The 27,652-nt window shown below is 55.2% G+C and overlaps 1 protein-coding gene across 6 annotated transcripts in view; it reads left to right on the top strand.

Moving 5' to 3' along the window:
* Positions 1-27,652, top strand: part of NTRK3 (neurotrophic receptor tyrosine kinase 3) — a 219,736-nt gene that overhangs the window by 2,215 nt on the left and 189,869 nt on the right. The window contains exon 1 of one of the 6 annotated variants that reach the window (XM_074601620.1): positions 8,509-8,616. The exons of the other annotated variants lie outside the window; for them this stretch is intronic. The gene's annotated coding sequence lies outside the window, so the exon portion shown is untranslated. Of the gene's footprint in view, positions 1-8,508; positions 8,617-27,652 lie in introns of those variants that run through there. 6 annotated transcript variants of the gene reach the window in all.

Raw genomic sequence — 27,652 nt, 5'->3', positions numbered from 1 at the left:
AGTTGCCCCATATTTATCCTGTGTTGCAGTGCTGGAGTGTTTTCTCGGCGATGGTGGGTGATGCTGGGGAAGTCAGAGAAACTCGTGTTTTTTTTTTTTTTTTTCCCTGTGCTTGCTGTTTGTTGTGGTTTGGTTTTAACCCTTGGAGGGGCGGGGAGCAGCAGGGAAGGCTGCGAAGGGGTTTGGAAGCCGCCAGCGTAAGCGGAGTGTGCGTTGTCAGACGCACACATGCATCTGAACTGCTGCGAGAGGTAGTATTACGTGGGTCCTTTGTGACCAGAAAATGTCTTTACTGCTTTGAAATTGAAAAATGCTGATAAGCAGTCCTTAACAAGGAAGGGATGGTGGTGGTGGGGGGAAGATTCGACTCCAGAAACAGAGATGTTGGGTATTTTTTATTTTTTTGGGAGAGGATCTTCTCTTAAGTTGGGGAAGGAGGAGAAGCTGCCAGTTTTTGCTGGATGTTGTGTGCTCCACACTGAGCAAAGCACGTTCCCCCGGCATCGCTGCCGGCTCCACACCTCCCTCCCTGGGCTTGGGGGCCAAGGCGCAGGACTGGGGGGAACCCCAAAATGCTGTGAGGGGCTGAGACTTGAGTAGGAGTGCAAACTTTCCCCAGGGGCCTGTGCTTCCTGGGGAGGCGGCAGCGGTTCACAGAGGTTGCTTATGGGAGCAGGGGGATGTTTTGGATGGCGGGGATGATTCCTAGCAAAGGAGTCACTGCTGGGAGCCAGGGGTGAACCTGTGTTCATGCTCTTGCGTGGGAGGTGTTGGGTCCTGCGCCCTCCTGGTTCCATCTCAGGCCTCTCCTTGCCAGCACCGCCTCCCCCCCCCCTATCTTGGGTGCTGGGGCGAGGGGTGCGTCGAAGCCCAGCCTGGTCATCGCTGAATCACTCCTGGCACGTGGGTCTGATTCAGCTGGGCACCGAATGGCGCTTCCCCTGCTTGCCACTCTCATCAGGGGCTTGGCTTCTTTAGGCAGCGAGTTTGTGGCAGCTTCGCTTGTGGGCAGCGCGTGGGCAAAGGCACCTTTGCCCACTGGGCTGGGGGTGAATAGGTGGGGCTTAGCCCTGTCCCCATGGCCGGGGGATGCGATGCTCCAGCCGTGTCCTCCCTGCAGGCCCTGGGGGAGGTGGTGGTCTCTGCTCCATCCTGCTGCTGGTGAAAAGGTGATGGGCTATGGGGCAGTGAAACCACCCTGCGGCCAAGCGGGGCCTTATTCCCGTCTGAAAGGCAAGCTCAGCCTGGGTGGTGCAGACGAAATGCTGCCAGGGCCCGTTGGGAGGGCTGGGGGAGGAAGGCTGTGTGAGTTGGCTCGGTGGGCTTGTCCATCTTACCCCATCCCGAGCCAGGGCAAAGGCCCTTCTATGCCAGCCCACCCCACCCAGGCAGGTCTCCACAGCATTGTGGGCCAAGCCATCAGGAACTTGGGGTTATTTCACGCCTCAGTGGCTGAAGAGACCCCCCCACGACAGAAGGAGGACAGGAGACACCCAGCCTATACACTGCCCATGGAGGCTGGCAGGGTGGGCTAGCCCTGTGGGTGCCTGCAGTGTGGTAACCCATCATCGAGCCTTCTGTTGCACCCCTCAAATGAATGGCCTTTGCTCCAATTGCTACTGCTTCTGGTTTCCCATCCATCCATCCTCCTCCCTTTCATGGAGAGCAGAGCAGCCACAGCCAGGGCTGGGTGGCTCCTGCCCCAGCTGCACTTGGGGGACAGTGGCACACAAACATGCATGCAAATTCAGGTGGTGCCAGGTCAATGGTGAAGCTGGGAAAGGGCAGGAGGCTCTCGCCCTGAGGTGGAGCAGGAGGTTGGGTTGGCTGTTGTCCCTCTGCCCTTCCCCAGCCCGCCCAGAAACATATCCAATTTCAGATCGCATCCCTGGGGATGTGGCTCTGCACACCGAGATCCCCACGAGAGCTGCCAAGGGTTCTGTCTAGCTGAGGGACCGGCTTGGACCCCGGCTGAGATGGCTCCAGTTTGGAGTCATGCTGCTGGACTTCCCCTCCTGATTCGGGGAGAGGATGACCATGGGGCTGGGATATGTTCATGCCACCCCTTTTACTTGTGCAGCTGGGTGGCCTTTGCTGTGTCCCCAGCCAGGTGTGACTTGTGGGGATGCTCAGGCTTCCCCTAACCCAGTCTCAGCCCTGTGGTGTGGAGCTCCATCCTTTGCAAGACCTCCCAAAAAAGACCAGATGCACAGGGAGAACTTCAGTCCTGGGGGTCCTGTGGCACAAAACCTCTTCTGCCCCGAGCAGCCAGGGTGTTTGCCACGTTGGGTCACCATCCATGGCACTGTGGGGGTCTGGCTGGCACATGGGGTGGTGGGGTTCACCTGTGCCGCCGCGTGTCAGGGTAACGGCGGGCACTGTGTGCCGGGGGCGGGCCGGGGAGTTACCCTTCTGGCAGCGTGGGCAGCGCTTGCGTGCACCGGCACGGTGCGTGGGGAAGGACGGACGGAGGAGTTTGCCATCTGGGCCTCCCTACTTCTCAGCTGTTGCTATGGCACTGCAGAGATGCTGCCAGGCAGGCGGCGGTGGCCTGCGTTTGTCACCCCTGGGCTCCCTCGAGGTAGCGAGATGTCCCTGGTATATAAAGCCTCGCTCCCTTACCCGACCTCACCAGGGGAGAATGGGGTTTCTTACCATAAAATACCCCAACAGGTGGGTCTGCAGGGTTTATTTGTGCGGCGTGTAACTGTCTTCAACTAGGTGAGATGAATTCAGAGCAACCCAAGAGGAGGCGGGTCGTTGTGGAGGGCCATGGGATGCAGGATTTTGGGCTCTCGTGGGGCCAAGGGGAAGCATCTTTCCCTTGCATGGATAAGAAGAGCCCCATCCTTTCCTGCTGGGCTGTCCCACCGGCCCACGGCAGCATCCGTTCCATCCCGTGGGCCTGGCCGGGGGTGGGAGAGCCACGTCAGAGCCGGGTGCTGTGGGGGGCGAGCGGCAGCGCAGCCCCCACTTGCTGCGCGGGAGCTGGGAGCACGTGGCGTGGGGGAGAGTGAGGGGGTGCAGGGAGCAGCAGCACCCCTTTGCTGCCGGAGCTGGGAGAGGCAAGGCACCGGTGATGCTCATGCATGCCTGCATCCAGGAAGGAGGGAAGAAAGAAAGGGCAAAACATCTTCCTGGAAGGGCTGGGGGAGCAGAACTTGCTTTGGTGGCCCAAACAGCCAGGAAAGGGGCTCCTGTGATGCTCAAGTTGGTGCTTGCTCTGCTTCAGACAATAGGGCACCAACTTTTCTCCCCTCTGCGAATCAGTCACAGCGTGCCCAGCGCTGCTGCTCTCCGGAGACGAAGGGCTCTGCATTCCCAAAGCCTCCCACCACGCTGTTCCTCCCATCTCCTGATCCTGGAGGCTTTGGCTGCTGCAGAGACCATTCAAAAGTTCCGTAATTCAATCCAGCTTTGTTTCGCAGGGCTCTTGTTTATGCGGAGCGGCTGTCCTGAAGGATTTTAGGATGGGGAAGGTGGGTGCAGCATGAGGCTGTAAGGACAGAAGAGGGTATGGAGATGTCTGGGAGAAGGAGGTGGGCTGAGATATTGTCTTGAAGCTCTAGAGGTGCCTTAAGCTGGGAGCACTGGTCCTGACTGTGCCTGTATCATCCCCCTTGCATCAGGGGATCAGGTCCATGGTGGGTGCTGCCCAGTGCCCCAGAGTAGCTAAACTTGCACTAGGGGCACCCAGGGCTCCTGCTGTCTCCATGCTCTCCTCTTAACAGCCTTTCTCCCCGCTTGCTGAGCAGCCCTGGAGGGAGGAACTTTACTGGCATGAGTGATGTCTGACACCTCCAGTACTTTTGCAGACCTCCAGACGATGTGTGGGGGCAAAGTGGAAGGATCTGAGGTAGATGCACTATAGAAGGTGGTTTTCGGAGAGTTGCCTGTCAGGGCCAGGTCTCAGCTCTGATTTCCCAGCGGTGGCTTAGCTAACATGGAGCAGGCACCTGAGGGTTACAGCCCTGATTTGTCTGGGACACTGGATTCCTGCTGGGTTGAGTCACCTGCCTTTTCATGTGATAGTCTGCTGGTGCCTGCCCGCACGACTGCTGCCTGATCCCACTGGGGTCCCCAGGTGTTCCCCAGCCATGCCTGCATTGCCTGGCTCTGCTGATGGCCCGTATCAGGTATTTCTCCAGGGAGGAGACAATTCTGGTGCCTGCCAGGGTGTCCCAGGGTTTTTCTGAGCTGAACAGGGCCTGAGCTGCTGCCTGGACAGGAGGAGCTGGTGACCCATGTGGTTTCAGGGTCTATGCGATATCTCCCCAGCCCTCATCTCCTGCAGGGTTTGGGCAGGTCTAGGTCAGCTCTGCCAGCTGACTTATCTCCCTGGGTTTGGGGAAGTGAGATGGGGATGCTTCAGGTCTAGGACACGGTGGGGAGAAGAAGAGATGGGGTGGGTCATGCTCAGTGATGCTGCCCAGTGGCACACAGGCTTGTCCTGCTCAATGCAGTGCCCATGCTAAATGTTGCCCAAGAATTTATGGCTGGATTTGTTGCATCCCATTCAAGGGGGTCTGCAGTCAAACAGGGAGTGAACCAACCCCTGAGCCTGCCAGGTTTTCAAAAGTGAGTATTAAAAATGCTTGTAGCTCTGTGTATTATTTACCAGGCACTGTGCAATAGCAGTAAATTTGAGCTTTGGGTTTCCTGCAGTAGGGTTTTTTTTGTGGTTTGTGTGGGTGCTTTCTAAGCAGGTGGCTTCGACAGCAGCCTGTGGGCTCTAGTCTCCTCCAAATTCTCTTGCTCTCCCCTCTGCACCGAGGGGTGCACAGCAAAACCCCCACCAAGGCGATGCTGTGGGGTGAGTTTCTCGTTCAGAGGCTGTGGTTTGTGTATGGCGGTTGGATACTGCAGGCACCTTGTGCCCCACATGAAGCGATGGGGAGCAGCAGCTCCGGTTGCCCCACGCGATGCTCCAGGTCCCTCGGGACCCCGCACAGGGCACCGGGGCGGCGGCTGCAACCGCCTAGTCCCCATTTTCATCTCCCAGCATCGTGAGGCTGCTCCGGACAGAGGCCGCTTGTGCATGAGCAGCTCCGTGGATGTGCCATAAGCCCCAGCCCCTGCCCTGTGCCCCCGCCCCAGAGCAGCCGGAGCCCGGCTCAGCCCCGGGTACCCTCTGCCCGCCCCAGCCGCCGTTCATCCATCCTCTCCTCTCCTCGGCTCCCCGCGTTTGAGGGTGGCTGTGCCGCTAGAGGGCAAGCGGCAGCGTGAGACAGCCCGGCTCCGGGCTGCGCGGGCGAGTACGAGGACGGAGCCATAAGCCAGCGCGGGGTGCGGGAGCAGCCGGGGGCTACTGGGGCTGGGGGGGTGTGTGTGGGGTGTCAAGTCGCCGCTTGCTTTCTGTCGCGCTGATGGAGGAGTGCGGGAGAGGAGGCTTTGCGCTGGGGTGCCCGTGCTGCCGTACACCCCTTGGGCTCCCAGCTGGGCATAGTGGTCCCCAGGTGGGCACCCCGCGGTGTCACACGGTCCCCTGGGATCTGGCTGGGTGCTGGGTCACGGCTTTCTCCCCTGTGCCGCTGTGGGAGGATGCAGTCAGTGCGCCGAAATGTACCGGGAGCTCTTACACTAGTGCCGCAAGTGATGCAGCCCCCGCCCATCTGTGAATTGAGGTGATTTGTGGCTTTTTGGGAGGTGTTGACCAAACCAGAGCGGGTGCTGTGGGAAGGTGTTTCTGGGCTGTTTGAAGTGCTGGGAAGAGGTGCCTGATCTCGGTCGTGTGCTGCTGTGTGCGATCAGCAAGGAAGCCCCTAACAGCTCTGCCCATTTTACCGATGGGGAAACTGAGGCACGGAGCAGCAGCGCAACTGGCACGCAAGCAGCAGGGTGGGGATGGAGACCCTTCAGTCCAGCACTGAACAGGGTTTAAGCAGAGGCCAGGCATGGAGGGTGGATAAACAAGGCTGTTATATCGGTTCTGTTGTAGTCAACATCCATGGGAAGTGCCCCCAGAGAAATCCTGGATGTAGAGGCAAGAGGGAACAGGCTGAGAGCTGTCTCTGGATGCCTCCAGGGTGCCTTCGATGCTCTTTGCTTCTCTAATTAACCCTTTGCTGCAGGCGTTGGATGGAGGTTGGAGGGCTAAAGAGGCCACATGCCCTTCCCCAAGGGGGAAAGGCTGAGAAGAGCCTGGTGCGAGATGGGAAAGTGCTGCTGATGGTGGGAAGCTGGTTTTGACCCTGCAGCATCCTCTGTGTGCAGCTCCTGAGGGATATTTCATTCTCCCTGGCAGCTGGGCCCAAGGTGGGCTGGTTATTTCCCTGCTGGCCGTTGCCATGCACTGCCAGCATGGTGAAAGGGCTGTGACAACCAGTGGTCCCGCAACGCAACAGTAAATGGGTCCCCAGCATCATGGTAGGGGCGACGATTGGGTGGGATGTGTGTTGGGGTGTCAGTGATGGACATGGGTTAGAGCTATGATATTGCTCAGAGCCCGGGCTTCACTTCATTTGAAGAAAAGGAGATTAAACTCCCTCTGGATTCCCCTTGGAAGGCTGCACTGGTCAGTGCCCAGCTAGCAGGGCTCCTCCACCAGCCCTTCTGCATGTGGCCTTGTTTATCTCCATCATCTATGTATCACCCTGTTTCCAGACTCCATGGGGCTGGGGGTCCTGCCCTGTCCCCCCACCGTGTGAGACCTGTCCCCTTCTTGCCTGGAAGAGGAGCACGAGGAAAACACGTGCTGTATTTTTAGCTTGTTTTCACATGATGTAGCAGTTGAAGAGTCAAAGGAGAAGCCAGAACCATGTGCGCAGCCAGCTTTCCTCCAGCTGACACCCAACGCTCCGGTGTAGGAAATAATGGAGCCTGTTAGTGACTGTCCCTGTCCTGTACTCCCCTCCAGCCTGTGCCATCTCCCACACCTTTCCCTTCTCCCAGCTTTGCTCTGCCTAAACGGGAAGGAAAACTGCTTTTTTAATGAAAGTCCCAGCAGTGGAGCAGAGAGGCCAGGAAGGATTCCCAAGGGAGTGTGATGGTGTGACAGCACAGATGGGTTGCTTCTCCTTGACCTTGGTGCTTGTGGCAGTACAAATAAATGGCTTTGGGATCCCAGGGCTCGAGGGAAGGATGCAGGGAGATGCTGGGACCAGGTGCCATCCCCCATGCAGCCCCTTCCGTGCAGCCCTCCTACGGCTCTGTGCTGGGGAGGGCAGCGGTGTCTTTGCTGGCTACTCCATACTGTCCCTGGGGGACTGAGAAGTGGGTGGCAGCAGATGTTAGCATGGTGAAGTCCCCACGCTCCTGGGTTGTGCAAGGCTGTCCCTTAACTAGCTGTCCCCGAGCTCTCTCCAGGCAGTTCCCACTAGGAAATATTAACGTGGAAATGCTCAAACAGATGCTGGGAATCTGAGTGCTGCTGAGGACCCTGCATGCTCAGGGTTTTGCCAGGATAAATTAGGAACGTGAGTGCTCAGCTGAGCTGCAGTGATGCCAGGATCTAACTCCTGACCCTGCCAGGATGTGAAGCCACATGGGGGAGAGCCCGGGTGCCTCCAGCTGCTGACCTTCCTCTGCTTCTGGAGCAGCTCTGGCCTCATCCCCCATCCCATGCTCTCCATGGAAAGGCTGTGCAGTGACCTGGGCTGGGAACCAGGAGTCCTGGCTCTCTGGTCTGTGATCCAGCTGCGCAAATGCTCTTGTCCTGGGCTGCCTGCCCTTGTCCTAGACCACAGCTGCCCTCCTGCCTGCTTCTAACCCAGATAAGCAAGACCAGCTTGGGCATCCCTTGTGTCCATCCCAGCACAGATGGGATTGTCCCTGGGGAAATCCATGACTTGTGTGGCTGGAAAGATATCTCTTGTTCCCCAGACTTTTGCCACGAGGATGTGGCTGGGTGCTCCTGGGATGATGATGTGGGTCCTGGTTTTGGCTGTCTCCTGCTTTGCCTGTGCTCTCCCAGCCAAAATAGATCCCAGGAGAAGTGAGCTGCAAGCCATCGAGTCATTTGGTGGGTGCTACTGAGCATCCTGGGGAGCAAGCAAAGTTCAGTAGGACACAGGGTGAGGGATGCTGTGTATTCCTGGCTCCCCAGCCTGTGGAGAGCATCCTTGTCCTCCTGGGGCTCTCGTGCCGGTTCAGAGAAGCTGTGTCTTACTGGGGTCTCTTTCCTAGCTTGAACCTCACATGGGCTCTGTACATACCTGTACTGTCCCAGGCTGTGCAGTGGGGAGGGCAGAGTAGCACAGAGCTGGGTCGCCATCAGGGCAGCAGCCTGGTGCTCCCTCGGCAAGACTTGTGCCCCTCGCTTCAGGTCGGGGAAGATGCTGGATGGTGTCCTTGGGAGCAAATCTGAGCTCGGGAGTGCATGCAGGGCTCCGACGTGGCGCAGGGATGCTGGTTGGGCAGGGAGGGAGTCTGCACAACAGGGAGCTCTGTGGGGCCTGGCACCCGAGGGGTTAACGGCAAGGTGCATGGTACAGCTGGAGTGGATCTGGGAGAGGCAGAGCCTAATGAGGCTGAAGAGGTGTCAGGTGGGAGAGCTGAGGTGTGGGCATTGAGGGACGTTAGGGTTGGTGGGTGAGGAAGGCGTGCAGTTGCAGTGCTCCTTGCAAGATGCTGCAGCAGCGGTTTTGGGAAGAGGAGCTGAAGCTGGGATGCTCTCAGGTAGGAAGCTGTGTGGGTTGCCTGCCCTGGCTCCGGGCAGGGGGGCAGCTGGGAGGGAGGGGGGAGTCTGTGCCTGTAGCTGGTCCCCAGAGCAGCCCTGGCTGCCTGCTGGGAGTTCGGCTGCGGTGATGTGTGTTGGTGCCTGTCTTTGTGTCCCCCCAGCACTTTGTGGGTTGGTACTCGGGCCCTCGGGAGCACAAGCCCCTGAGAGGCTCCTTGGTTGTATCTGAGATCCCCTCTCGGAGCCAAGAGGCACCGCTTTGGGCAACCCTGCCTGGAAATCCTCCTCTCCCTGCCTTGCCCTGCCTGCGTTCTCCCCTGGCTCTTAACGGCCAAAGTCCCCGACGTCCCCAGTCTGAGCTGTGCCTCCTGTTTTGTTGTGTTGCAGGTAAGCTCTCCCTTCCAGGAGGATGGTGGTGGGATCCCTAGGCTTGTCCCCAGCCCTGGGCAGGCTGCCCAGCACCCGGAGTGCTCCGGGCTGCCCTGGCCCTGGGGGAAGGATCCCTGCCTTCCAAAAGGCATGGGTAACATAGATTTATTTATTCAGAGGCTTAATTAGCATCTTTAAATATTAAATAGTAAACAAACTGCGTCTAGCGGGATCAACATTTACAAACAGGGATTTAATCTTTCTTTCCCCCCCCACCCCCGGGACATGCACTTGTTTTTTAAATGTTTGGGGAGGAGCGGCTGTGTGTTGGCTCTGGTGGATGGGCGCGCGATGGACCCACAGCGCTGTTGGTGAGGGAGGGGGAGAAGACATGGGCAAAGGGGCATGAACGGGCAGGAGGACTGGGGAAAAAGGAGGCGGAGAAGCAGGGCTGTGTGCTCAGAGCATGGGTGTTGGGGCACTGCAGAGCCAAGTGCTGGATTTAGGGTAATTCTCTGCAGCATGTGCCATCGCCCTCCTGCCCAGGCAGGTGGAAGGGGACAGGCGGGAGATGGAGGTTCCTGCCATGGCACAGCTAATTGCAATCAAAAGGTGGTGGTCCCTGCAAGGGGAGGTGGTTTGCAACCGATCTGCATCCTATTATCTCTGCAAATGGAGGCCTGCCTCATAGCGGATTACACTGGGGGTTATTTATTGGCAAAGCACTGTACAGTTTTAATTTTTCCTTTTTGCTTATTCAGGCTTTAGCTCCAGAGGAAAATAGCCTGGGGTGGCTTTGAAATGGATTCTCTTTGCCCCATTAACTTATTCAGTGAGTTTAATGGGCCTTTTTTTCTCTGAGCCTTGAAGCCATCATTAAAAGGCAGAGATTTATAAAAGCAAAGATACTCCTGAGCTTTAGTCAAACTTTGGGTTAGAGGGGTGGGGGCAAATGGTGTTGCCGCTGCCTGTGGTTTGGGTGAGGATGCATGGGGTTTTGTTCAGGGACGTTTTGAGGGCTGGATGGTGCTGTCATGCCTCTCTGGAAGTTTTATGCGGAGAAGAGAACCAGGTCGCTTGGGATGCTGCCCTTGTGCTGGTGTGTGCCTGTGTTTCTCTGCTGGGGAGATGCTCCCGAGGAGCTGTGGGATCAGCCGGGCTGTGCTGGGAGAGACCCCTCGCCTGCGAGCGATGGGACGTTACCTGGGCTCTTACGCGTTGGGATATTGCTCAGTGTGACTCGTAACCCATCTGCCCTGCAAAGCTGGTGTCTCTCCAGGCTGAAAGAGAGAAACTTCTTCTCTTGCCTTGTGCAGGCTGCTCACAACTTTGTTTTCATCATGTTTGTGCCATGTGTTGGGGCTGGGCAGTGTTTGGTGCTTTTGTGGGTGTCTGTGGTCAATGCTTGAAGCCCTTCCCCTCCTTCCCTCTGCTGGCGGCACCTGGTCCTATTGCTCCCCTGTGCTGAGCAACCCAACGCTGCGAGAAATTGGGTGTCCCCGGCAGGGATCGCACTTGTTAAGCATGTGGTCTCCTGTAACTGGTGCAAAATAGGGTGTCTGGGGAGTGTCTGGAGAATGAGGCTGAGATGAAATGTCCGTGTGAATTCCTTCTTGGGCTCTTCCAGGACCAACCTCTCCATTTTTTGTGTTGCAAAACAGACCTAGCGCCTTTTTGGGGAGTAACTGTAGAGGCATGTAACACATGGGTTGGCATGTCATCTAGGGGTACCCTCCTGTTGTCACGGTTTAATTGTTGGTCCCCAGGTTGTGATATGTTGTGAACATCAGTTCTGCATAGGCAGCCCTTGGCTTGTCCCACCGATGGGGAGCAGCGGCAGGGAAGGGCTGGGAGCGGCAGGGCTTCCTGGCTCACTCCTGAACCCTAAGTGGAGCAGGTCCTGGCACCTCCTGGGGTGGCAGAGGCCAGCGTGGTGCCTGTCACACTTCCCTGAGTGACCCGCACAGCGTAGTGTGAGCCGATGGGAGGATGTCTCAATGTGGCGGAGTGGCAACCAGAGTCTCAGTGCTGGGACAACTTCTCCTATATATTTCTTTACTTTTTTTTACTCCATATGCAACCCCTGAGGTTAACCCCTGGCAGCATGAGCAAGGTCAGGTGTCACCTGCATGTCTCCGTGCTCAGCCTGGCACTTGCCAGCTCAGGGATGCTGCTAGTCTGAGCCTGGGCTGGGAGGTTTGTGACAGCTGGGGACCCAAACATGCCGCCACCCCTCGTGTTTGCACCCTGTGCTCGAGGTGTGCATCCCCTGCCAGCCCTGCTGCAGTTTAGGAGTGGGAGGAAAGTGTGGTGGGAGAGGGGAAGGACCTGCTCTCCCAAACCAAAGTGCCCAGGATTGCATGCATGGGGCTGATCCCAGCCCCCGGCTCCTTCTGGGTGCCAGAAGAGGCAGGAAAATGGGACTGGAGACTGGGTGATGTGACTTGTGTGTGTCTGTGCTGGTGGCCCTGGGGCTGGCCCGCCTGCCCCACTGCAGGATGGAGGGATGGCAGACAGTGACCCCTGCCCGTCGCCAGCCTGGCAGCCCCATCCCGGCGGCGGCGAGGAGCCTTGGCAGCGGGAGAAACGCTGCCTCATTGCCAGCAGATGGGCTGGATCAGACCCTGGCAGGGAGGGGCTGTGGCGCTTGCCAGGAAGAAGGGCCTCCAGCCCAAGGAGATGTCCGAGGATTTGCTATTTGTAGCCTCTCTGAAGGGACTGAGCCCCAAGCCTGGCCTTGGAGTGCTGCCTCGGGGTGGTGGCAGGACAGGGACGCACTGAAATGACCCTGAGAGTGCCGTGGCCAAGCAGAATCCACGTGCAGCCACACTGGGACAGGGAGGGTCCCCGATGCTGGCCTGTCCATGACCTCCAGAGCGAGGGGGTGGCTTGTTGCGAATCCATGTGCTCCCGCGCCCCTCCCTGGGTCACAGCGGTCAGGGGAAGGAGACACTCATTTCCTAATAAACACCCATAAAAAGTACTTCTCCCTGCCCCCTGTAAATCCTTGCCTCCTCCGTGCTACCTGCTGTGTAAATTGCTGCTGACCCCATAAATCACCCCCTGCTTCGCTCCATCTCCCCTGGAACTGGCCCTTCCCTCTAAATCCTCTGTCCCCATCAGTTTTCTGCTGCCAGCCCCCTTCCTCTGCCTGCGCTGTAAATCTTGAGCCCCAGTGAGACTGGGGGGGGACGCAGGGAGGGAAGGTGCAGTGGTGGGTGACGGAGGGCAGCTGCTCTGGGGCGGGTTAATCCCTCCCGACAGCTCCCCCGGGATTCGTTTGCCACCAGGAGCTGGTGGAGGACGTTCTGCCCGGCTGCCTGCGGGGAAGGTCATCCTTGTGCTGGAAGCAGGACAGGGCTGGGCTGTCATCTTCAGCCCCTGGGCTGCAGCCAGCTGGGTGCAAACTGGAGGGAGTTGCTGGACTGCAGGCATCTCAGCCCTTGGGAGGGCTCCTGGAGAGGGCTGCTCCCCCAGCACACGTTTCTGAGATGTAAAATATAGCTAGAGCAAAGAGAAAATCTCCATTTATCCTTCGAGTGCTTGGGGTCATGCCATAGCCCCCCCATAGCTTCTCTGTGTCCCTCTCTGAGTTTCCTTCAGCGAGCACTGAAGGAGCTGTGGGAAGCAGAGGTCCCTTGTGGTAATGGAGAACCATCACCTGAGCTTCTGTTGGATACTGGTGCCTGGTTTCTGAGCCCTGAGCTGCTGGGATGACCATGCTGTGTTTTTCCCCTTATGACTATGCTGGGACAGCATGTAGGAGCTGACGAAGGGGGTCTGGCAGAGACCTGGCCCAAGGGAGGGGTAGGAAGCCAAGCTTGGGGGCATCAGCTCAGTGCTGTGAGCTGTGTTGTCCGTAATCCTGGCCTCACTGCTCAGCCCGGGCATGGTGGGCAGGAGGGGTTTGTGTCTTCATGGGAAAGGCTGTGGTTAGAGCTAATGACTTGGCCTGTGTGGATGACTCGGTTCGATCCAGGGCTGGTATTGCTGCTGCTTTGCCGTGGATGGGGTCTCCCAAGGATGCACACGCACCGGGCACCAGACCAGAGGCTTGGATGCTGGGTGGTGTTCGGTGTGCAAAATACTAAACCTTGTTATATCCGTGGACTTGGTGAGCAGAAACCGATTATACTCAGAGTTGCCTTCTTCCTCCTCGTGAGCAGGAGCAAGCTTTACCCTGAGATCTGTGACCATCTCTACCCCGCTCCCGCAGAGGTCAGTGGAGCACACAGCAGAAGACACACAGTCAGAGCCAGGATGGGGTCACCAGAAAGCTTTGGGATGGTGCTGTCTGCAAAGCTGCTGCATGCACATAGGGTTTAGAGATTTCTGCTTTGCTCCCCATGGAGGAAGACGCTGCAGGAGATCTGAACTCCTTGTGATGTGACTTTCTGGGTGTCCCGAATCCCTAGGGTGTGAGTGGGAAGCTGGGGTGCCAGGTACCAGCCTAAGGCAGGGGAGAACATCCCTTCCTGACGTCTCTCTTCAAGCTTGGAGGAGGTCCTCTACGGCCACAGTGGTTTGGGGTTTGTGAGTGCTGGCCCTGACCCGCCACCTCCTCTGCAAAGGCACCGATGGGTGTCGTCTGTGGCTTAAATCCGTGTGGCTGCCCGGAAGGCGTTTGTCAGAAGACTTGCAAGAAAAGTGAGTTGACGCTCCGGGATGGCTGATTTGGGCGTTAATATTAACTGCTCACTCTGCTGGCGGTGCTCGGCGGCGCACCTGGGCTTCACCCAGCTGGGCGTTTCCTTTACACCTTTCTCCTGCTGCCAAACACCCTTTTTTCTCTTTTTTTTTTTTTCTTTTTTTTTTTTGGATTAGTTTTTCTTCTGTATCTTGTGTCGGAGGCCAGTTGTGTATTTACACTGGATTTAAGATACCGCTGTGCTCAGACTTTGGGAGGAGGATGGAGGAGGAGATGTGTACGGTGGCAGCACCGGGATGCTAAGGGCAGTGGGGAAGGCAGGGGGCAGCGGAGGAGAGCAGAGGCAGATTTTTCGAAATCCATATAAATAGCAAAAATAAATTTCCAGCAAACGCTTCCAGTCCTGCAGTATTAAGAAAGTGAAGCACTAGAGGATAAGGAAAGCATGAGCAATAACAGCAGGGATTTAGAAAGAATAAATCTTGCCAGACAAACCTGATTGCTTTTTCTTTTTGATGGAATCGCAAAATTAGTGGCTGAGCAGAACGTGGAAATCCTAATATATTTGGATTTAGCAAAGCATTTGATATAGTGTCTCGCCAAATCTTACTCTTAAAATTAGTTCAGTTTGCCTTGGATATGACGCTGCCAAATGGACTGAAAACTGGCTCAGGGCCCTAAGCAAACAGCGATGGTCTGTGTTTGGGGAGAGGGGGAGCTGCGGGAGCAGAGCTACGAACTGGCTTTTCTTATTTAAAAAAACCACCCCAAAATGACAGAAATCCCCCCAAATAATCATAATAATTAAAAAAAACCCAGGACCATGGTCTCACTTTAAGGCACCTTGTTACAGGAATATTGACAAACTGGAGAGAGTTCGGAGGCAAACAAGGCGGGGGAAAGAAAGCCCTCAGAGGGGTCAGATTACCCTTGGAGGGAGGTGGGGGCTGAGGAAGTCCCAGGGCTTTTCAGAGGCGTTTCGGGGAGGAGCAGGTGGTGGCCCGTGGGGACCAGGATGAATATTTGGGCTGTTGTTGGGACCTGGCAGCGAGCACCTCAGCGCCTTCGCCCTGACGCAGCGGAGAATTGCTAAGCCGCCCATTTCACGGCCCTTTCCAGATATTATCGAATAAGCAGGGGAAAATATTCACCGTGACTGTCAGAAAGAACATCCCTGACTGGGGGAGCTGGGCACGTTTCCTCGGGGAAAATCTTTGAGTCTTGGAGCAAGCACAAGGAGATGGCCCTGGGCAATTTGGGTCAGTGGATGGGGATTTTCCTGGGTCGTGGGCTTGGGTGGGAAGTCAAGAAGTGGTTGTGTCTGCCTTGAGGTGCTGCCTCCTGCAATATCTCTCTGCATCCCACAGGTATTTATTTATCATCAGGGAAAAGGCTGCGAAACGGGTGGTGGCAGCTGGCGTGCGGATGTGTCCCCAAGGGAGGATGGCTGAGTCCTTCACATCTAGAGGGGTTGTGAAGAGGTGGTGGCACCCTGGTCACCTTGCAGAGGTAGGACAGGATAACTTGATGCCCCTCACAGGATTTTATATGAGGGGTTGGTCCCTGTCCGTAGAGGTCAGGAAGGATGAGGTCTTCCAGCAAGTTCAGTCACGAAGGTGTCTGTCTGGCTGGCATGCTGAGCTCTTGGAGTCCCTTAGCACTTGTTTGGGGCCTGGAAGAGATGCTGAGTGCGTGGATGCTCTTTGCATAACTGTAATGTTCCCACATGGTGAGGAAACGCGTGTGTTCGTCAGCAATCTTTTGGATCGGTTGGGTGCTACCACTGCCATCGCCCCCCCGCTGCGAGTGGGATGGCTTGGATGAGCCAGGCCTTTCCGTTTGCCTTTTAAAGCTATTCTGCGCCTTTTGATACAATGCAAGAAACTTTCACTACAGGAAAGGCAGGGGATGATGCTTTGTGGCCTTGTGAGCCAGTGTGGCGGGGCAGGAATGAGTTGGGCTGAACCAGAGTTAGGGAGAAAGCTGTGGGGCAGAGCTGAGAAGGGCTTCTGCAAGATGGGGTGGCCTTGTGTTGGCGTCCTGGTTTCCCTGGGGGAGCACAGGGTTTCTTCACCCCCTCCATGATCCTTCAAGTGCCCCCTCCCTTTGCATCGCTCCCTGCCCAAGGCTGAGCCTGCCGGGGGTCGGCGGGACGGGGCTGAACCAGGCAAGGCTCAGGAAGTATTTTTAGCTGTTCTAATTGTGGCAAATAAATGCCATTCTTACTTATTGGGATTGAGCTACGGCTAAATCACAACTAGTTCTAATGATGATAATTACCGGATTTCAATATTTATAGAAACGGGCGCTTCCTTCGTATCGGCGGCTGCCGCTGCGCTCTCACCTTCACAGATCGAAACCTTGGCTCATTATCCCTGCAGCTATTTATTTACTTGCACATTTTTAACCCACAGATGGCAACGTATGAGAGATCTGAAATGATACGGGCCCGCCGGGGATGTTGTAGTCTTTGGGCAGAAGCTGTGGGATGAATAGGGAAGCATCTCCCAAGGACCTGCCGGTTGGATTCTTGCTTTTTGGGCACCTTTTGAGAGATGTTCTCAGGTCTGCGGGCTTGCCCGTGCCTGCCAGGGCTTAGCCCCCAAAGGGTGGAGGTGGCTGCGCATATTTTTGGATGTGTTAGCATGGTGGATCACTGCCTCTGATCGCTGTGTGGGCCGAAACACGCACACGCTGTAACTGGGACGGAGCTTAAAGGTGAGACAACACGAAACGGCTCGAGTCCTGTGACGTTGGACTCGGAGGAGCTTGCGGAAAGCGGTCTGGGAAGGTCCTGCCTACAGCAGCAGCTTCTGGATATCTTGATTTAGCAGCATCCCCCTCTCCAGCCGGATACTGCAGAAGGATGGAGCTTTTGGAGCGTGTGGGTGCAGAGCCATGCATGTGGGTGGCACATGTGCCCGTCCCCAAGACCTGTGATGGGGATGCAGACCCCCCTGGGCTGTATCAAACCAGCTCCATTGGGTTGATCCCAGCCTGTGGATCCTCACTGGCATCCAGACCTGTGCACCCATCAGGTCTGAGATTCCCTCCTTGTGCAAGGTGTAGAAAAGATTCACTTATTCAATTTGCTATCTCTCCAGTGCCACATAAGCTGTATTGATAAATTAATCCTATATTGTTGTGACTAAACAGCCCTGCAATTTTTTACACTGTGCAGTCTAATCTGTCTTGACAGCTGTATCATTAGTTTATATTCGTTGTAATCTTATTCGCTGTGTTGGCTGTGGGGAGTTCTTATTTGAGGCGCTGTGCTGCGACGCAGGCGTTGGGCACAGCTGGCGGTTCTCTGCTGGGCATCTCGGGGTGCTGAGGGGTGCAGCCCGGGTGTACCAGGCAGCCACTTGGGTGCCATCCCCAGGATCCACCCCCAAAACGCTGCTCTCCTGCCTGGTAGCAACACCTGCATCGTAGCGGCATCCCCAGGGTTGACCCAGCCTCACCAAAGCATCCTTGCTGCTGAGGTTTTGATGGGGACTGCCGCGGTTGAGGTTAAAAACAGTGAAAAGATGGATGTTGGGACATTTGCATCTTAAGGCACCCTGAAAGGTGTGCTGTTGATGAGGGATAAGCTGTTTTCTCAGTCTGTGCTTTGTTTTTTTGCGGTATGGGATGGTCCCTGCTCTGTAGCTGAGGTTGCCTTTTGGTAAGGGGAGAGGTAAAAGGGACTGCAGAAGTGTGGACTGCACAGCCTTCACCCAGGCCTTTGGGGATGTTGCATGAGGGATGGTGATTGCTCACTGGCATAGCGTTGTGAGATGGAGGTGGCAGTGTCACAGGTGGCTGGAGGCACCCCTGGCTCAAGCTTGGGTTTGCTGTCTCTGGTCTGAGCAGGACCAATTCAGGCATCTCTGCTGCTTTTGTGGAGAGACCCTTCGCTTTGCAGGCAGCTTTGCACGCAGGTTCTTTCAAAAGCAGCTCCCCAAAACGGTGGAGCGAAACGTTGTGGGCTGGCGCAATGAGATTTCTGCCAGCAGGGAGCAAAAGAGACTGTGCGTTCCCTGGGCATGAGAGAAAACGATGGGAGTGGGAAGCGTTTCGGTTGCTACTTTGTGCTTTAGGTCTTGAATTTGTTATATCTGAATGGGAAAGGACAGTCGCTGGAGCGTGGGCTCCTGTTTGCAGCATCTCTGACCAAGCCTGGATGGCTCGGTAACAGTTCAAGCCCATCTTTTTGGGAAAGCATACAGGTTCTGGCCAGACTGAACATGTGGATGGCTCCCAAGGTAGATGTGCCCCTTGCAGTTTGATGATGCAAATTGTTATTTAGGCCTTTACTTAGGCTTGTGCACCTGTAAGGACTGGCAGGGTCCAGCAATGTTTTGTGCTGTGCTTAGATCCATACTGGCACCAGTAATGGGTCAGCCCAATGGATCATAGAATCCTAGAACAGTTTGGGTTGGAAGGGACCTTTAAAGGTCATCTAGTCCAAGCGCCTGCAGTGAGCAGGGACATCTTCAACTAGATCAGGTTGCTCAGAGCCCCATCCAACCTGACCTTGAATTTTCCAGGGGTGGGGCAACTACCACTTCTCTGGGCAACCTGTGCCAGTGTTTCATCACCCTTATTGTAAAAAATGTCTTCCTTATATCTAGTCTAAATCTTCCCTTTTGCCGTTTAAAAGCATTACCCCTTGTCCTATCACAATATCCATATTGGATATGCCATAGTGTTTCACAGTGCTGTGGTGGTGCTGCCCATGTGCTTCCCCCTTTGCAGGCAGGACAGAGAGCAGAGGGTGGGATGTGCTGTGTGACAGCCCCAGTGGCTTTGTGTAGGGCTGGTGGGGGAGGATGGCAAAGCTTGGTGGCATCAGCATTGAATGTAGGAAAAACCCTGCTCCAGGAGACAGATCCCTGGGGCAACATCTGTAGCCTGTTCACTGCCAAGCATGCAGTGATGCTGTGAAAGGAGTTTCACACGTGGTGGTCCGCGATAAGCAGTGATGCAACTGTCCACCACGCAGCTCAGAAGCTCATTGCTGCAGCACCAGGATGCATCAGGGTTAAACCTGCCGTTTGCGAAGTGATCTCACGTTGGGGATGGCTGGGGACAGCCCTTGGTAGCGGTGGAGACCTGTGTTTGCATCCTGCAGCTGGGAGAGCCTCCTGCTGCCATTGCTAGGGGAGCTGCTGTTTGTCATGGGTTGCAGCTGGTGACGAGGTGATGGACACTAGCAGCTTGAATACAGCTACTCAGCATGGCGGGAGGCATCCATACTGTCGGCAGGGCATCACACCCTTCCTCTCTCCCAGCCAGGTGGGGTGATTGAGATGGGAATCCCTAGCACTTAACCTAAATCCAGGGTTAATGACAGAGGTGCTCCCTCTGCCAGCATGGCAGCAGCACCTCCGTGCGCACTGAGTGCTGCTGGCCTGCTGTCCTCTCCAATGGAGAAATTGTATTTCCAACCCGGCTGGTCTCAGGTGCCTGGGGACCTCGCGCCAAGCTCTAGGGAGATAGCCTTCAGCTGCAAAGACCCTGCCAGTGTTTTCAGCAAGAAATCAGCTCATGGTGTAGAATCTGAATGGTCTGCAGCCACGGCTCTTGGATGGGAGAGGGTGACTCAGTGGGGGAGATGGGGTCTGTTGGGGCACATAGCAGTAGCGCAACATGCTGGTTTCTTTGCTGGATGGGAAAGACTCTTATTCTGCTCTCTAACCTTTTTCACAGCAGTTGATGGTTATCGTTTGCACCTTGCTTGCTTATTAGCTTCCTATCAGAGGTGGGTGTACAGAGGGGAGGCAGAAGCCTCCCTGGAGGGGTACATCGAACCGATGGCAGGGCCAGTGACAAAGCTCAGCTCTGCTCCTGCTACCCTTGTCTGTGGCTACCTCCTGCTCAGGGTGAAGGTATCTCTGGGGGATACCACGTCTTTTTGCTGTTTATAACCCTTTCGTCCCTTAGCCAGTGTGACGATGACTCAATTATTATTTTTTTTTCTTGGTTTATCCCTGGGTGAATTGCAGGTCCCTGCTCTTGAATCCCAGATGGGTCTGTCTCACCCGTGTGCGCCAAGCGCTGCTTTAAGCTCGGGGTATTCCCTGTGCAGCTTGCGATAACCTCCAGCGCTGCCAGTTCCTAGGCACTGGTGTCAACTGGGAGCCACAGGGAGTTTTGGCTGGCATTGCTACGCTCCACCCATACTGATGAGACTATTTCCATAGCAACTACAGGCATTTTCAAAGGGGAGATATAGGAAAAATGTGAAAAACTGAAAACAACCCAGCTGAAAACAGTCTTGTCCGCAAGCTGTTGGTCAGTGTGTGGGGGCTCCGGGGGACAGTGTATTGCCTCTCACCCAGGAGAGGTTCCCTGGTTTGGTGTATTTGTGTGGGACCTCATGGCCGGGTAGCGTACAGGCAGCCCTGATGCTCTCACCATCCAAAATATGGAAAGCAGAGCTGGTGCTTGCATCGCGCTGCCCAGGAGGGCAGGGATGCCCTTGTGGGGCAGCCGTGCTGGGGCTTTGGGACGTTCCCCATCCTGCCTCCGTGGGGCAGGAGCATGTGGGGCTGTGCTGCCTGGAGGCAGCGTGTGCTGTGGCTCTCAGGGGAGACGTGGAGGGTGCTGCAGCTGCCGATGCACAGGATGATTTCCCAAGCTGGTGGCATTACTGTGCTCATTGCTGGCAAGGTGAATCCAGTGGTGCTAGGCGCTGTGTCAGCTCAGGTGGGAGTCAGGGATGCCATTCACCTTTCCCTGCTTTCCCCAAGGGCCCGGAGCCCCAGGGGTGGGAGCTGCAGTTTCTGCTCTTGAGCATCCTGGTGCTGCTTTGGCTCTGAGCTCTGCCCTCCCCTCTGGCTTCAACCTGCTTCCTTCTCTGCCTCCTGCCCTTGCTGGGAGCCAGGGAAACAGCTAGAAGGGCTATAAATTATGCTTCTGGGGCAGAAAGCTTTGGGAATGACAGACACAAGCCTGGCACAGTGACCCTGTATGTGCTGTCCCAGAGGCTGAATCCAAGCCTTGGCATTGCAGCAGGAGAGACTGGAGAGTGGCTTGACCCAGTGCTGTTGGGGGATATCTGTGATCTGATGGTGGCTTGGGGTTGGAGGCTGACAGTGGGGCTCCGGACAGGTCTGCTGGCTGTCCGGAGAGCCCAAAGGTGGCTCAGGGGCTCGTGGGCACCCTGCAAACTCAGTGCAAGGCTGGTGCGAGGAGGCTGTGGGTGAGGGCATATTGGTGGTTTGATACCAACCTTGTAGGTTGGTGGCACCTGGTCCCAGCCCTCCTGCTGCAGAGGAGGAGGGAGCACTACGGCAGCTCTTTTCCATCCCATTGCAATATGCACAGAAGGGAAAGGAGCTGGCGTGCAGGAGGCCTGTTCCCCCCAGCTGCTGTCCCCAGTAAGCCCCAGCCTGGCACATGGCACAAGGTCTTGGGTCCCAGCTGCTGCAGGCTGCAAGCGAGCCAGCCCGCTCCCCGGACGGCTGCCCAGGGCCGGCAGTAGACAATGCGTGTATTCTTTGTGCAGAACGAGTTCCTCTTCGCTGATAACCCTCTGGGCTCACGTAGTTTGCTCTGAGGTTGGGCTGGTGCTGGGAGCCTCCTGGCTCTCCAGCTGCCCAGAAGCAGAAACAAAGTTTGAGTGATTCTTTGGAAAAAAAAAAAAAAAAAAAAAATAAAACAACAAAATCTCCCTGGAAGGACTTTGTCTGGTGATCTGCTTTCTGGGTTTGAAATTGCTCTGTGACCCTAAGCAGTGCCAAAAAGACTGTGTCCTGTTAAATACATCTTCAGCCCAAGTTGTGAAAGAGTAGGTGCCATCAGGAGGTGCAGCCTGGCTTCCTCACTCGCTGCCTCTCTGCAACTACAGCTGAGCAGGACCTTTGGATTCCTCAAATGCTCCTGTGAGATTTTATACCTGTCAGTTTAATGGCAACCTCCTGGGACTGTTTCAGAAATAGGAGGCTCGTTTTCAGGAGCACCAAGCTATCAGGCTCATCATGTCTGGTACAAGGGGATGTGGCCTTGGGCTGCGGAGAGGGGCACGCATGGGTTGCCATGGACCATCTGGGACCGGATGCCATTCCTTCTCACTGCTGTGGCCTTAAACCTCTGTGCAAACACCCAAACCCGGTGATGAAGAACATCTTCAAACATTGTGAAGGAGAACGAAGGGTGGGGGGATGTCAGTGCTTGGGTTAAGGAGTTGCCATGTGTTGGCCAAGCTGCAGTAACTTGGGTTGTGTGCTCCTGCCTTGCTCTTGGTGTAAAGCAAAATGTATTTGCTTAACAGCCAGCACAGCCCAACAGCAATGTGCTTGGATAGAGTGAGCTCAAGGGTTTCACCCCACCTTTGGTCCTGGTGAAGGAGGTGCCCATGCGGAGCGAAGGGCAGGGGCTTGGCTGGGGTGGCAAATTCCGGAGCGCTGGCAAGCCCTGGCTGTGAGCGCCACAATCTGTCGAGGTGCTGGGGGGGCAGAGGCTTCTCCATAACTCACTTATGCCTTTATCTAGAGGAATGGCAGACTGAGCTGCGATATGAGATAGAAACTGTCCCCAGATTTGCTGTTTGCGTAGCTGGAGCAGCTCAAACACAACAGCCCGGTTAGCCGCGTCTCTGGCTGTCAATGTCTTGTCCCACAACGTTTTTTGCAAGGTGCTTTTTTTCACATTCAGATGAACAAAGTAGAGCGCTGGGAGAGGAGCTTTTAAAGTGTCTCTTCCCTCCCTGCTCTCCTTTCTTCCCTTCCGTGCCTCCTCCTGCCTGTGACATGTTTATAGGCGTGCTGGTTAGCTTTTCCTTTTCAGACCCACAAAATATCTGCTATCCAGGGAAGCCTGGAGCTCCGAGTCACCACGTCTTAATGTTTGCATCCCCTGCTCCTGAGTGGTGCTTCTTTTCTTACACCTCTGCAATACGAGCAAGGCAGCGCGTAGGAAAAGCTTGGGGCAGGGGGGGGAAAGGGGATTTTTTTTTCCTGGCTGGGGAGAAGGGGTATGAGCCCTTCTTGTGAGGGATGGAGGAGGCCCTCCATCACTGCTGGGAGGGTTGGCAGAGCTGGCTGTGATTTCTTCCCAGTGCAGATACGAGCCTGGGGGGAGGCCGTGGCAGTTGGAGGAAAATAAATTCTGTGGAGAGCTTGCCCCAGGTCCTTTGGCTTTATGGGGAATGGCTGGAGGGGCTGGGGAAGGCAGATCGGAGGGGCTGTGAAGGTAATGGGGACCCTGGCAAGTCTCCTTGCAGGTCAGAGCCTCTCTGCCTGTGGCTGTCCTGAGCGGAGCGGCTGGGAGCCTGGCCCGTGGCCAGCCCAGCTGGGCATTGCTGCCCGCTTGTTTGAGCTTCATAAACATCTGAGGAGCCAAAATGCTGGAGGATCAAAGTTCAGGCTCCTTGGGAGCCGTTTGGGAAAACAAATGCTTCGTGGGAGCGGGGTCTGAGTCCAAGAAAGATTGGCTCTCCCCTCGCTCGGGCAGTGGCTTTCCTGGTGTTCAGGGTGTGTGGGAAAGATGGAAAAGGGATGAGCTGTGCTGTGGGGGTGGTGGAGCTGCGGGGGAGAAGAGGAGGATAAAGTGGGATGGGGGACCAAGGGAGGGCGCTGGATTCGGCCACTATATAGCCATAACCACGCAGAAGGACCCTTTGACACCCGCAGTTTGCAGCTCTGAGCTCTGGGTTTTGTGCCCCTTTTTGGGATCCAGGCGCGGGAGCAGCGGGAAGGATCTGCCCGAAAATTTGCAGCTACGTTGAAACAGGGTTTGGGATAAAGCTGATGTGGATTTAAAAAGCTTCTGAATTTAGACTCCTGTGGAGGCTGTGGTTTTAGAAAGTCTGCTTGTGGGTTTGTGTGGGTGCGTGGCAGCGCGTCCGGATTAAGGACCACAGTCCCCTCCCACCGCGGCGCTTGTGCTGCCTCATCCCCAGCTCTTGCTGGACTCTTGCTCCTGCCTCCTCGTTCCCGGCGCCGTATATCACAGTAACAGCCAGCTTGTGGGAGATTTTATTTTCTGCTTTTCCTCCTCCATCCATTTTCCTGTCTTCAAGCACAGCATGAAGTGCAATGCATGCATGTGGCTGGCAGCGTTCCCCTTTGGGTCCTAGCTGAGCTAATACGGTCTATCAGGACATTGTCTTGCCCATCTTCAAAGCCCTGTGCCTTTTTTGGGGGGGCTCCTTTCCATCGCACGCGCTTTGGCACTACTCTCTACCGAGAGTTATTCCTGCCAAACTGAACTTTAGTGATCCCGTACCTTTAGTACGTCTCCTTGTCTTGCTAATGTGTGCGCGCACCGTGCTCTCCAGGAGAGAAGCACAGCTGCCTTTGGAGCAGAACTTGGCAGCTTTGTCTGCCTGCATGAATTTATATTATATTTATATTTTAATTTCTGAAAAGCCCTGGACCTGTTTGCAGATGGGAGTGTGAGGGAATCTGACCTCCAGTTTGAAGTTGCAGGGAGGGTTTAATAAGGCAGAATATGATTACTGAAGCTGATTTTGACCAGGGTGCTGCTTCCTCTATAAAATGCCGTTTGATCTTTAAAGACCACAAAACGCTGCACATTGCTGGCTCTCGCTGTGTATAAAATCCTGTGGATAAAAGCATCTTTTCCTTTGGCATGGCAGGTGCCTGGGGAGCTTCCTAAAAAGGGGAGCTCTTTGGGTCTCCCGCGGCCCGTAAAGCAAAGGGTGCTGCCTCGCCTTGAGGTTCGCGTTTGGTGTAAAACTCCCAGGGGAATTGTTTTTTCTGCCCTTGGATTGCCCAGTGGGCTGCACAGCTGCCTCAGAGATGCAGTGTGATTAGACAATTAGACATGTGCAGGTTCGTGTTAGTGGCCCCGAGCAGGACCCTCTGCTCCACGTACCCCAGATCCACCTTTAACCGTGGGAAGCACCTCTCTGGGCACAGAGGACTGGCCTTGCAGGCTCTGCTGCTGAAAAGTAAAGAAAGAAATGCCCTTTTGGGGAAATACCATCATTTTTGAGTCTGCCACCCAGAGGAAAAGGGGAGCGAGCTATGGCTGATGCTGTAGATGGGGTGTGAGCTCTTGCTCTTGCTGATGCTTCACCCCAAGGTGGTCGCGCTTGTGTATTTATGTCCACATCTGCGGGACTAAAACTGCTCATCCCATCTCGTGCTCTCTGACTTCTGGTGGTGTCCGAGAGACTGTGCAGGGCCCAGGTAGTGATAGGCAATAAATAACAAAGCGGTGTGAGAGAGCCTGCAGCAGCTGGGACGTGCCAAGGTGGTGGGCAGGGAGCTGGGGCTGAGCCAGTAGCCCAGCCCATACGCAGCGGGGTTCAGGGGCACCGTCCCTCCAACCCTGCTCCCCGTGCAGGAGATGCTGCAGCCCTTTAGAGTTTCCTCCTGAAACTTTTGCACCTTTGCTTGTCACTGATAAATGAGGTTTCTTCAGCACTGGGATGATTTTGGACACCTAGTTCTTGCCCGGGACCCCAGAGCTGCTTTCTCCCACCACTAGCTGAGTAATAGTGATGGGATGTTGAGGAGGGTATTTGTTATGATGGCAGTTGCACAGCTGTCCACAGCACTTCTTCAGCTCTGCCGCCCCACTTGTGCCTATTTCTTCTTTTCTGAAAGCGAGTGACTGGGGATAACTTTTCCTGCACTGAAAAACCTTGGATGTAGTGTGTGATAACGGGAACATACTGCTTTCCGTGTGCTGCAGCAATCTGTCCAGGCTGGGTCCAGGCAGCCCGCTGTCCTCTAGTAATCCTGACACATTGTCCCTGGAAGGGAAGCTCTCTGCTCTGTACGTCACCAGCCAAAGCGGGTGTGGGATGTGGCGGCTGCCCTGGGGTGAGCTGGAGGCTTGTGGAGATCGTAAAAGGAAAATGAGTGAATCCACAACCAGTGGGCACAATGGGAACCGTGGCACCCTGTGCCTGAGAGGGCCTCGTGTCCCTGGGGACAAAAGCAAAGGGTGAGATCGTGGTCATGTTGGCACTGCTGTCTGTTTTTCCAAATGCAGGCACTTTCCCTCGCTCCTTTAGGTGCAGCTCCTGTGCTCCTGGCATCCTTATGGGTGCCAGGCAGCATTGCTTACTTGCAGTGCCTGGAAAAACCATGTGTTTCAGCAGAGCTTAAAGCTGTTTCTCAGGGTATCGTCCACGGTAGGGCGTCTTTATGTGGCAATCTTGTTAGTGCCGCTGTAGCAGCTCTTCTGCACCTAGCAGTTGCTCCTAGCCAGCCTGGTTTCAGGCAGATGGTGTTGGGGTTACCGGGAAGCTCGTCCAGGCTCATCCGAAAGATGTCCTGCAGTGGAGTCCTCTCCTCTGGATGCCTTATGCTCCATGAGTTGCTCGTGTGCAGCAGTTGGGTTCCTCCAGGAAGACCATTGAGATATCACACTGTGGTGGCTGTATCGTTCCAACACCCTCCCCAGACAGCAAGGGATTGGGACGTTTTCCTGTGCCCGGCCTTTCTGGAAGGGCCTGGTTTGGATCGTTGGGTTGGATGTGGCTGGGCCCATGGGATGGGGACTGGGTACGTCCCCCTTGCACCCTCCACAGCACCCACATATCCCTACGTGGCCTCAGCGAGAGGAGCAGATCTGCTTTTGCAGAGGGAGCTGTGTCACAGTGGTGTGTTTTATGATCGTTACCTTGACGAATCACAATTACACTGTGGGGTTATGCTCATAATTGTTTCTACAAAGCTGGATTTACTTGCGCCCCCCACCTCCCCCCCCGCCCCGGCTTTCTGTTACTGACCTCAAATTATCCTTAACGATGCAAAGTTATCTGCTGCTGGGGTGACTTTTCCATGCGCTTTTGAGAAGGGGAAGCCCGCGCTTTAAGTGGGGAAAATATTGCCCTCATAAGTCTTTATTCAGCTTCACTTGCCTTTAATGTTTAGTTACCAATTCACTTTTACAGCTTCCATATTGAGGGAATCAAGTCCTTTGTGCCTCTGGTTATTAAATGTATGCGATAAGTGCCTTATAATACTGTGAAAGATGGCTGGTTCCTTTATGGCTTCCTCAGCCCTGCGTGGGGTGCGAGGGATGGATAAAAGGAGCCATCGGTCCCCACCGTGGCTGTGCTTTGCCCTGGGGTGTGGGACCTGCCCCCAGTGCCATGGGTTTCCCAGCATCCAGGGCTTCCCATCGACATCTGCAGCACCTCTGCTTGGAGGAGGCAGGTCTTACTGGTCAAGGGTTTTAAGAGACATCTTATTTTCCCTCTATTTTCCCCCCTGCAATCAAATTCATATTTGCATGGTCTGGAGCTGGCATGCCAGCAGATTTGTTTATAATGCTAAACGTATCAGGTAATTGTAAGCTAATTCTTCTGTCTGGATCGCGAGGTATTATATGCCTGGATGACAAATCAATTTTCCTGTTGCCCTACAAGAGAGAGGATTCAAATGCTCTGTTTGCCTTTCCTGTATATATACAAAAATGTGTGTGTCGGGGTGCTGCCGGCTTGCTGGAGCGCAATTTATTTGCTGCCCAGCATCCAAACACCAGTGGTGGCACTTGCGTGGCATGACTCTAACGGAGACGTGTCATCTGCTCTGGTGCTGAATGGAGCTGATGGCATCCTGATGAAAAATCATTCCCCTCCGATCTGGGCTAGATATAAATTTGGGTAGCACGTGTGTACACATGCTATGTAATACTTGGCTCTTATCAAGTGCCTTTTTTAGTTATTGACCACAGCGCTTGAAAAGCTGAGAGAGATTAGATAAATATTATCCTTGTTGTATGAGGAGGGTGAAGGAAGGCCAGACACATTAAGTAGCCTCAATGTAAATTGGCATAAGAGGCTGTTTTTCACCTCTGCCTCAGGCATGTGGGACAAAACGCACCTGTCTGTGGTTAAATCCCAGTGGATATTCTCATCTCCCTTGCCGCATTGGCCCTGGACTGGGAAGGGAGCATGTGGACCTGTGCAGACTTGCTGCGAGATCTCAAGGAAGTGACACTGGCCTGTGTTGTCAAACACCTCCTTGCATGGTGTCTTGGGAATGAAAGGAAATGCCCGTTCCCACTGGGTTGGTGGCTACCGGTCCCCTTCCAGCAAGTGAGTC

The sequence above is a fragment of the Larus michahellis genome, chromosome 9 (genome assembly GCF_964199755.1).
Source record: "Larus michahellis chromosome 9, bLarMic1.1, whole genome shotgun sequence".
Classification (NCBI taxonomy): domain Eukaryota; kingdom Metazoa; phylum Chordata; class Aves; order Charadriiformes; family Laridae; genus Larus; species Larus michahellis.
The sequence above is the reverse complement of the archived record's forward strand: the minus strand, read 5'-3'. Positions and strand labels throughout refer to the sequence as shown.